Genomic DNA, 10,313 nt, shown 5'->3' with positions numbered 1-10,313 from the left:
GTGGGGATGGACCAGGCGCCGCGGCTGCAGCTGCGGGAGCCGGCGCTGGAGCCCGAGCCGCGGCGCTGGCGGAGACGCCGGCTGTCCGTCGTCTCTCCACCGGTGAGTGACTGGCCCAGGCCGTGGGTGGGGACGGGCGGTCTCCCCGGCGCGGCAGCGGGGCCTCCTCGCGGCCTGGAACCAATCGGACCTTTTGCTGCCCCGGTGGCGCCGAAGCCCCGGGCCTCGGGCTGGACCTCGCGTCGCCGGGCCTCCTGCCTGTCATTGGGACACCTCCCCCCCCCTTCCCGACACTCTCCCCGGCTCCCCCTTCGGACTGAGCAGAATGAGGGGCTTCTGAGGACTCGCGCCCCAGGCCCTAGGCCTTCCAGTCAGTCGAGGTCTTAAAACCTTCCCTCGTTCGGCCCTTCGGTCCCTTAAAGTTGGCCACCGAGAGTCAGTCCTTGCCACCAGAAACCTGTCGTGCACCTTTTGTTTTGATTCTGAACTTGTGGTTTAACTTGGAGGAGGAAACCCGCAGTCTTGGGGAGAATCGTTGAGGGAGAGTCTAGGTGGGCCGGGCTTGGCCCTAGGGTGCCCTTTATTAACCCTTTTTGTGGAAGGCAGGGGGCCGCAGTGAACTGCGGTTCGCTCCCAAGCCCGGGATTTCAGCCTCAGCCAAAGTGTGGATGAATGGTGTTCCAGTGGTCCAGTGTCCGTCCGGCCCCATCCCTAGACAGTGTTGGAGGAGATTCCCCCTGGTGGATCTGCGGGGGTTTCTGGAAGTGGCTCACTTGAGCTGTTGGAGAATATATTTGCTTTGGTGACACGTTTTATATTAATCTCTGTAGATTGTAGCCAATGTCCTGACTTAGGTGTAATAGAGAAAAAGAGGACCATGCAACCCATTTAAAATGGTTATTGTAAATCTGACATAGTCAAAAAAAAAAAAACTGTGCCACGAACGTCCCTGTGAAAGGCTGGAATTCCTAAATTAGCTTTTATTTAAAAAAGAAAAAACATAACAAACTCCTGAGATTGGGAAGCAGGTTGCCACTTTAAAATATAACACGAATTTAATTTGTTTCTCTGTCCAGGGTCTTACATTTTAGAAGTTAAGCTGAAAATCCTTGTCTTCAGAATTGAAGTATATAGAATTTCTGTGTAGAAATTGTAGCAAAGTCTAGAGGTAAAGAACCTTAATGGAAATGTTAGTAACATAAAATTTCTCCAGGAGGTGGGGTCTGTCCTCCACTTTTTTTTTGGTTTTTCGAGACAGGGTTTCTCTGTAGCTTTGGAGCCTGTCCTGGCACTAGCTCTTGTAGACCAGGCTGGCCTCAAACTCACAGAGATCCGCCTGCCTCTGCCTCCCGAGTGCTGGGATTAAAGGCGTGCGCCACCACCGCCCGGCTCCACTTTGATTTACAGATTACAACATTGAGACTGAGATTGTGAGTGGGTGATAATTTTACAGTGTCGTGTAACAGGGATGCTCAAAGGTGGGGTTTTAACTCAACAATACCATGTCCTCCACCAACAGAGTTACAGAGTTGGGTTGGTGTTTTTTTGTTTTTTTTTTTTTTGAATTCACACACCCACTCTCTGGCTAGTAGAGAAACATTAAAAAGCTGCTTCTGGTTTGTGGGTGGTAACCTTTTAATTTCTAAAGATTTTTCAGCTGCTTACAGACCAAATAAATGATGAGCCCCAAAGGAAAATTCTAGATATTAAAAATTTATTAGCACATGATCTAGATCTCTTGTAATTATGAGCATCTATTAAAGATTCGACATGGTGTCGGTGCTGTGTACTCTATAGGAAATGAGATTTCCCAGAGTTTTTGCATCTTAAGATAAATAGACGCACAAACAGCTGTCGCTGTCTTGCCACTTTGCAGTAGCTGAGCCTTTTGTGGCTCCCTGGAGTTTTAGGGTCTTGCACTAGTTGGTGAGACCAGTACTTTGAGCTGTTTGGTTCATCCCTGCGAGAACAGGAGAAAGTCTAAACTCTTGTGACATTATGGACCACTTGCTCGTTAATTCACCAGGTGTTTACTGAGCCCTTACTTTGGCCCAGAAGTCTTTCTAGATTGTGGCGAAGGAACAAAAACACACAAGGCCTCTGTCTCAGTAAGCTGTATTCTGTGTGGAGCTGGGGAATAGACGATAAGCAGACAGGACCATTTCAGGTAATATAAGACAGTAGGCAGTAATCTTTGCTATGTTGCTTTTGTGAAGGAGAAGGTAAATACTTTAGGCTTTGGGGCACACAACCTCTGCCACAGCCATGCAGCCGCTGTTTCAGTGTGTGCCTCAACAGACAGAAGGTAAACTGGCATGTCTATTTTCTAGTTAAATTTGGACACTTTTAATTTCATTCAATTTTCACATATCATGAAATATTCATTCTTCCTTCCCTCAACTATATTTTAATATGAAAAATTAATCCTAGTTCACAAGCTATACAGAAACCTGGGGCAAGCTGTAATTGAATTTGTATCGAAAAAGTTTCCTGATCCCTAATGGGGACTATGATTTAAAAAAAAAAAAAAAAGCTGATGTGACAAGTGAGTAACTAGGGCCTAGGTGGGCGGTTGCTCAGAGAAGCCTTGCTAGGGAGCAGGTGCTTGAATTGTGGCTTGAAAGATAGAAGAGCTTTCCTGACTAGCGGAAGTGTGAAGACTTGCAGAGAGAGATGACCGTATTCCTTGCATCGAGCCTCCCCATACATCATGCCATTCTTGCATTCTTGCTCTCTTGTCTTTTTTTCTAATTAATTTATTTCTGCTCCCCATGTATACCGTGGCATATGTGTGGACGTGAGAGCTTGACTTGTGGGAGTTGGTTCTCTTAACCAGGCTTAGCAGCCAGTGCCTTTGTGCACTGAGCCATCTCAGTGGCCCAGCCTTTGTGTCCTTTTTCATCTTGTTGCTTTCAACTGATTTATTGCTGTCCCCATCATATTTTAAAAATATACTTGTTATAGAATATTTTTGGATTGTTTGTTTTTTGAGACAGGGTCCCTTTATGTAGCTCTGGCTCTTCTGGATCTAAGTAGACCAGGTTGGCCTTGTTGCTTTTGTGAAGGAGAAGGTAAATACTTTAGGCTTTAGGGCACACCACCTCTGCTGCAGCCATGCAGCCGCTGTTTCAGTGTGTGCCTCAACAGACAGAAGGTAAACTGGCATGTCTATTTTCTAGTTTAATTTGGACACTGAAGTTTTAATTTCATTCAATTTTTACATATCATGTAATATTCGTTCTTTCCTCCCTGTTCTTCTGCCTGTGCTCCACCACGCCCAGCTATTATAAAATCTTAGAAGTTGAAAGAAAAATTAATTCTCACTCAATTACTTTCTTAAATTTTCTGAGTGGTTTTCTAGCCTGTATATGAACAGCTTTCATGAAGGAAAATTCATGACTTCCAGATAGTCTATGCTGGTGTAGATGTAATCATTAGAATCTTCCTCTTGTGAGATTTGATCTTCTTACCTGGGAGTGAGCCTGCGTTGGTGTGTTAACAGAAATCAGTCACATAAAGTGCAAACTGTACGAGACAGTCCTCTAAACTCAGAAAATATGGTCTGAATATTTTTGTATATATAATCATTTAGAGTTATTATGCACATTAAAGGCCAGGAGACACTGAGCTTCATGGGAGGAAGGAATGGGGGAAAGGAATTTTTATGTAGATTTGTAGGCCTCCAAACCCTTTGCTTTTAAAAATAGCTAATCTCTAGCAGAGTGTGGGAGAAGGAGAATTTTGATGGGCTGCTTCCTTCATTCAAACTTTATTTCTGTTGTTAAATTAAGTCTCCATCACACTAATAAATGCTTATAGTTGTACCATTAAAATTAAGGTGACATACAGGTAAAGGCATGATACAAAAAGTAGCCAACATATGTACCCTGTCCTGTGAAAAGTTGTTACAAAAATCTTGGCCACCTGCTTCCTGTCTTTCCCTGTTGGCATTTCCTGTTGTGGTGCTAGGGAACAGCTGTCTCTTTGTCCTTGAGTATTGGTCACATCTTACCAGAAGTCAGCTGGTATGTTAATTGGTATATAGTGATTATTTTTTGCCACATGGTTCTTAAAAGTGTTTGAGCATTGCTAGTATGTTGACATTCAACTTTTTACCTTTCAGAGATTCTTTTTGTTTGTTTTTTGTCAAGGTGAGAAGTTTTTACATTTCTTTTTTAACGTATATTTATTTTTTGGGTGTGTCTGGGTGTATTGCGCGCACGTGTGTGTGTGTGTGTGTGTGTGTGTGTGTGTGTGCTGTGTCTGTGTGTTTGTGTCACAGCACTTGTGGAGGTAAAGGACAAGCTACAGGACTCAGTTATTTCCACCGTGTTGGTCTCAGAGACTGAACCCAAGTCATCAGGATTGGTGGCAAACATCATGCCTAATCATCTCTCTAGTCCACTTTCTTACATTTCATGTTGCCTTTTTCTCATTTATTTACCATTTAGATTGCTCTTGTGAATGTGCCTGTTTATCATTCCTTTACTTTGATGTCCTGAAGTACATATTATGATACAGACTCAAGTTTTTGATCTCTGAACTGAAACCTTTTTTGACTGAGATCAAGTGTAGACTTTATATTTCTCATTCTTTCATCTCTACCTTTTAAGCGTTCTTGTATTCTGTGCTGTTTCATGTACACTATCACTACTTCACAGTAAGACACGCTTCATGAAGGCAAAGATCATATTTTAGGCATTTCCTCTTTTATGGTTCTGGAGATCACACCCACAGCCTTGTATATGCTAGGCGAGCACTTTACTCTTACCCACCAACCATCTTTCTATCCCTTTCTCATTATCTGTATCCTTCTACTTTGCAGTGAGAAGCTGTCCACATCTTATTTACTTAATTCTACAGTTCTAGTCTTTACATGCAGTGATTTCAAGGTGGTTAATTTTGGGTGACAACTGTATTAACTTAAGGACAGTGCTTCTGAACAGTTCCTTTCCTTTTGATCATTTAAACTGAGTAAATGTTTCTTCAATTGGTCCTGAGCTTGTCCCAGTAGTTGTAATAGATTTCATTCTCCTGTCACATTTTGGGTTCTACTCTGAGAACCCTGTGTGTCCTGGTTATTTAATTAATCAGTATTATTTTATTGTTTAATCAGTATTATATGCTGATTTAGTTCACTTTGCTTTAAGGGACTGTAGGGCTTGGTAGACTTTTATATATTGTTTAAAAATATAGCTGGTCCTGTGTTTTACTCTTATATATGTTTCTGCTGTGTGTGGGGTGTGTATATGACTGCACATGTGCAGAGGTCAGGGAGAACATTGAGTGTCCTAATGACCTGTTACTCTCTGCCATATTGTTTTGAGACAGTATCGCTCGTTGAACCGGGAGCTAGACTGGTGGATCGCAAGCCTCAGAGATCTTCTGTCTTCACCCACCACAGCACTGGTGTTACAAGCCCAGCTTATTTTGTGAATACTGGGGCTTTGAAGTCAGGTCCTCATGCTTGCACAGTAAGTGTTCCTGCCCACTAGGCCATCTAGCTCCTAATAATTTAACTTGTTTTTTTTTGGGGGGGGGGAGTAGTGTATATGTTTGTGTTAGATGTTGACTTCGGTTATCTTCCTTGGTGACTTTTCACCTTATCTTTCTGAGACAAGGTGTCTGGGTGACCTGGGTGCTTACCAGTTGGCTAGATTGTTTGGCCAGGGAGCTTCCAAGATCCATCTTACTCACTTCCTCTGTGTTAGGGTTATAGAGGTGCAGGGTAATGCAGGGGTTTTTGTTTTGTTTGTTTTTTTATGGGTGTTGGGGATCTTGGACTTGGATTTTTCCTCTTGTGTAGCAGACATTTTACTATTTCTCCAGTCTAATTTTAAATATCTTATATTTATAGTTATGTTATCATGCACAATAACTTCACAGCACTAGAAAATTAGTACTTTGCATGTTTGCTCCCCCCCAGCTGTTGGAAGTCACTCATTAATCTGCTATAACTTTCCTTTTCTAAAATGTCATATCAAAAATTTTAAAGTACTGGGGCTAGAGAGGTGTCTCAGCAGTTAAGAACACCTGCACCTACTGCTTTTGCAGAAGACAGAGATTTGTTTTCCACATACACATGGCAGCTCATAACTGTCTGTAGCTCCAATTACAGGTGATTCTACACCCTCTGCTAGACTTTGGGCACTGCATACTTGTGGTGTACATATAGAGATGCAGGCATACAAAAAGATGCTGAGAATTGAACCAAGGTCCTCTGAAAGAGCAATCAGTGCTTTTAACTACTGAGCCATCTCTCCAGCCCCTTGAATACCTTTAATGAGCAAAACTTTTTTTTAAAGTATTAGGCGGTACATGGAACAAACATATAGACATGTATTTTTGTTGTAATTCATATGAAAAATTCACAACTGAAATGTGTAATTAACTTCATAATGCTCTATTCAGTGTTTTTAGTATATTCATAATGTTGTACAGTTGCTACCATATACTCATAACACTTATCATTTCCAAAAGAACCCTTACCCATTGAACAGGCTCTTTCCTCCATCCTCTGGTAATTACCAGTCTTATTTCTTCCCCATGAATTTGTCTCTTCTGGATATTTTTTATAAAAGAAGTAATATGATAATACAGGCATTTTGCTTCTGCTTTCTTTCACTTGCTGATTCTAATGGTCCATATGCTAGCATATTTCAGTACTATTTTATGGCCAAATATTTTATTTATAGGGGCTGGAGAAGTGGCTCTGTGGTTAATAAAGCTTGCTGTTTTTCCAGACCTGAGTTTGGTCCTCACCACTCACATTGGTTAGCGCTGTACTGCCTGTAATTATATAATTCCAGCTCCAGATGATCTGAGGACACCACATGTATGCATTTGTTCTGCCTCCACCATATAGATAAAGTAACATAAATCTTTAAAAATTCTTTTGTATAGTTAACACTACATTTTAGTTATGGCTTTATCAGTTGATGAATATTTACAGTTTTCATGTAACCCAGTCTGACCATGAATTTGAGGTTGGCCTTGAACTCCCAATCCTCCTACCTCTGTCTCCCAAATGCTAGGATTTCAGATGTGTACACTTTGCCCAGCCTCTACTTTTTGAATGTGAAGAATCATTTTGTTTTGCTAGGCATGGTAGTATGTGTCTCTTATCTCAGTTAACTCATTTGAGATGTGAGGATATCTTGAGCTCAGGAATTTGAGGCCAATTTGAGCAACATAACAAGGTCAGTGTCAGAAGAGTCAGGTGGGGAGAAAGAGAGAGGGGTGGGGGGTAGGGGGAGGGTGGAAGGGAGGAAGAGGAAATGGTAATTGGAACTTTATAGTATAGATTTAAAGAAAAAATTGGCCGTTTCTTCAGTTGAATTGATGTGGTTCTTTGGATCAGTGTATGACCATATAAACTGAAAATCACCACAGATCTGCAGTGAAATTGAAGCATTGGAAGTTGCTAGCTCACATATAATATTCTTTTTTTTTTTTTTTTGAGACAGGGTTTCTCTGTGGTTTTGGAGCCTGTCCTGGAACTAGCTCTTGTAGACCAGGCTGGTCTCGAACTCACAGAGATCCGCCTGCCTCTGCCTCCCAAGTGCTGGGATTAAAGGCGTGCGCCACCACCGCCCGGCTAACATATAATATTCTTAAGTGAAAAATGAAGTCACAAAATTTTCTTTTTTACTCCATTTTTCAGAGTAATGAATTTTTGTCCTTAGCCAGGCACCAATAGTTGACCTCTTGAATTTTGTCCGAACATCCTGATGTATAGTGTGTACTATTGAGTTGTGGCAGGGAGGAGCAAGTAGTCTTGCTAGAGATCTTGAAATATTGGGTCTGGTGCAGGCTCAAAGGATCTGAATGGATCCATTTCATTTAACATTATGTATTTGGAGGAATCCTGGGCAGTATTCCATTCCCATTCTGTTCTCTGGCTTCAAATAATATTGAATTACAGAGATTTTATTCTTACTAACCACATTTCCCCTGAGGTTTGAACTATGACGTTTTCTGATATTCTTTTTCTTTCTCCATCTGACCCAAGTTTTATTGTGCAACTACTGCTTTGACTAATTAATTTTCCTCAGGAAGACTTGATAAAGGTTCTCTTCTTTTTGCCAGTTTAGAGTAGCTTGGCTGATTGATTAAATTAACCTTCTTTAAAGCAAAGAACATTATTTGCTGACTTACTTTTTGACTTGACTTCAGGACTGTCTACAGACACAGAAAATTAAATTATATATTGGCCTCCGTACTTTATCTGAAAGTGCTGTTTTATAAGCAACCCCTTAAAAAGGCTTGAAAACCACCTGTAAATGCAACACTGGACTAGATTTTAGTTTCATTTCTCCAAAAGACACTCTGTTATGGGATATGCATCTTGAGAATATTGATTCTGGTTTAAGGGAAAGCATGGTAGAACTGAATTCTGTTAATCAGGAATCTTGGGTTTGTTTTGTTTTTTTTTTGAAAGATAGACACCTCCTTCCTTCCTTCCTTCTCTCCCCCCTATTCTCCTGTCTTTCCTTACTTCCTTCCTCTTTTCCTCCCTTCCTCCCTTCCTCCATCTGGAGACAGGAAGGTCTTACTATATAGTTTACAGTGGCCTCTATGTATGTAGCCCAAGCTGGCCTTAAACTCTCAAACCTCCTGCTGCTTCTACCTTTTTTAGTGCTTCTGATTGTAGCTATATTCCACCATGTCCAGCTTGTGAAGTCATTTTTATTTTAATAATATAATTGGATTCAATTTTTTTTATTTCTAGGACTCTTCAGTGTGTGTGTGTGTGTGTGTGTGTGTGTGTGTGTGTGTGTAGTTCAGGTTTCTGTGTGGAATGTTTCCCCTGATTAAATGTTTCTTATGGTTCCTTTTATAGTTAGTATTTCTTGGAACGTCTTTAATGTGCCTTCAACTATGTGAGTGTGGACCCCTGCCTGTTGTTGACGACTGTGTTCTATTGTTTTAAAGATGTTGCTTTACTTTCTGCTATAGTTTTGTTCATCCTCATCTTTATATATGTTTGGGTTTTTTTCATACTTTTATTTCCATTTCAAAAAAAGTTTTGTTTCTTAGATAGTGTTATATATATTTCCCAAGGTGGCCTAAAACTTGCTATTTAGCCAAGAGTAACCTGCTCTTAGAGTCTTCTTTCTTCTGTCTCCCAACTGCTAGCCTTACAAGTGTGTACCTTCTTGTAGTTTTTGGGGATCAAACCCAAGTTGTCAGACATTGCTGCAAGCATCCTTACCCACTGAGCCAGAATTGTCTATTTTGACTCAGATTGTTTTTTATTGTTGTCATTATAAGGAATTTAAGGGTTCTTGGATCTTAATCCCATTTCAGATACACAATTTTGAGATATTTTCTTCCATTCTGTTTTCTTGAGCTCCATTTAAAATTTTTGCTTTGTTCTTGACAAGACAGGGTTGTCTGTATTGCCTTTGCTGACCTAGAATTCAGTCATTCTACCTCAGCTTTCTGAGCATTGGTTAAGAGTATGTGCCACTAAGCCTGAGTTAAGATGTTTTCTCTTGTCTAGGGTTTCTAAGGAGTTTGATTTTGGTGTGCTTTGGTAATGTTTTAATTATCTTATGTTCTTCTTTTGTTGAGCTTTTGGGATTTAGTACTTCCTCATTAAAATACCCCTTTCTGTAGTTAGTAGTTATATGTGTGTTATTACATATTACCAGGCTTCTTGAGGTTGCCCCAGCTTCACTGCCCTTGGTTTCATTGGTTAGTTGGTTGCTGTGTCTTTGCAGTCACTTTACCTCCTGCTTAGTCTCATGCAGCCTGTTTCAGTCAGCCACGATATGTATCTACACAGTCCGGCTGGTGAGAGAGTCAGGGACACAGCCTAGCTTGCCACCAGACTAGAACAGATTTCCAGTTCTGTAAGATTGCTGACAAGAACACGAAAGCACTGTGTCAGTTTAACCTTAATGTCCCTCAGTTTCCATATTAACTTCTGGTATTTTGCAAGATTACTTAACATTTCTGCTCAGGAACATTTGTATTAGTTCTACAGTACTTGTTTCATTTGTTGTCTGAATGCTTGTGCTGCTTGGTGGACTTTTGACTGCTAAGATTATTTGGGTGTGTTATGACCATCATTCTTGCTATGACACACTTGAAATATCTTTTTACATATTTATAATTTATACAAATGAGTTATGTTTTCTGATTTAAGTGATTAGAGTTTTCCTTAGTTGTTGCTTTCCTTGGTAACTCTGCTGCCAGACAGGTTGACCCATTTTCTATCACTTTTATGTGTTCACATTAACTTTTTATGAAAATTTTTTTAAAATTTATTTATTAAGTATTTCTGCCTCCTCCCCGCCACCGCCTCC

General features: G+C 40.7%; 1 protein-coding gene across 2 annotated transcripts in view; it reads left to right on the top strand.

Annotated features, from left to right (window-relative positions):
* The first annotated feature begins 16 nt into the window (after window positions 1-16).
* Window positions 17-10,313, top strand: part of Tmcc1 (transmembrane and coiled-coil domain family 1) — a 194,850-nt gene continuing 184,553 nt past the window's right edge. Inside the window, exons 1-2 of one of the 2 annotated variants that reach the window (XM_026788179.1) lie at window positions 17-102; window positions 5,332-5,474. The gene's annotated coding sequence lies outside the window, so the exon portion shown is untranslated. The remainder of the gene's footprint in view (window positions 103-5,331; window positions 5,475-10,313) is intronic. The other variant, XM_026788180.1, reaches the window with a different exon arrangement.

This window comes from Microtus ochrogaster, unplaced genomic scaffold (assembly GCF_000317375.1).
Source record: "Microtus ochrogaster isolate Prairie Vole_2 unplaced genomic scaffold, MicOch1.0 UNK1, whole genome shotgun sequence".
Classification (NCBI taxonomy): domain Eukaryota; kingdom Metazoa; phylum Chordata; class Mammalia; order Rodentia; family Cricetidae; genus Microtus; species Microtus ochrogaster.
The sequence above is the reverse complement of the archived record's forward strand: the minus strand, read 5'-3'. Positions and strand labels throughout refer to the sequence as shown.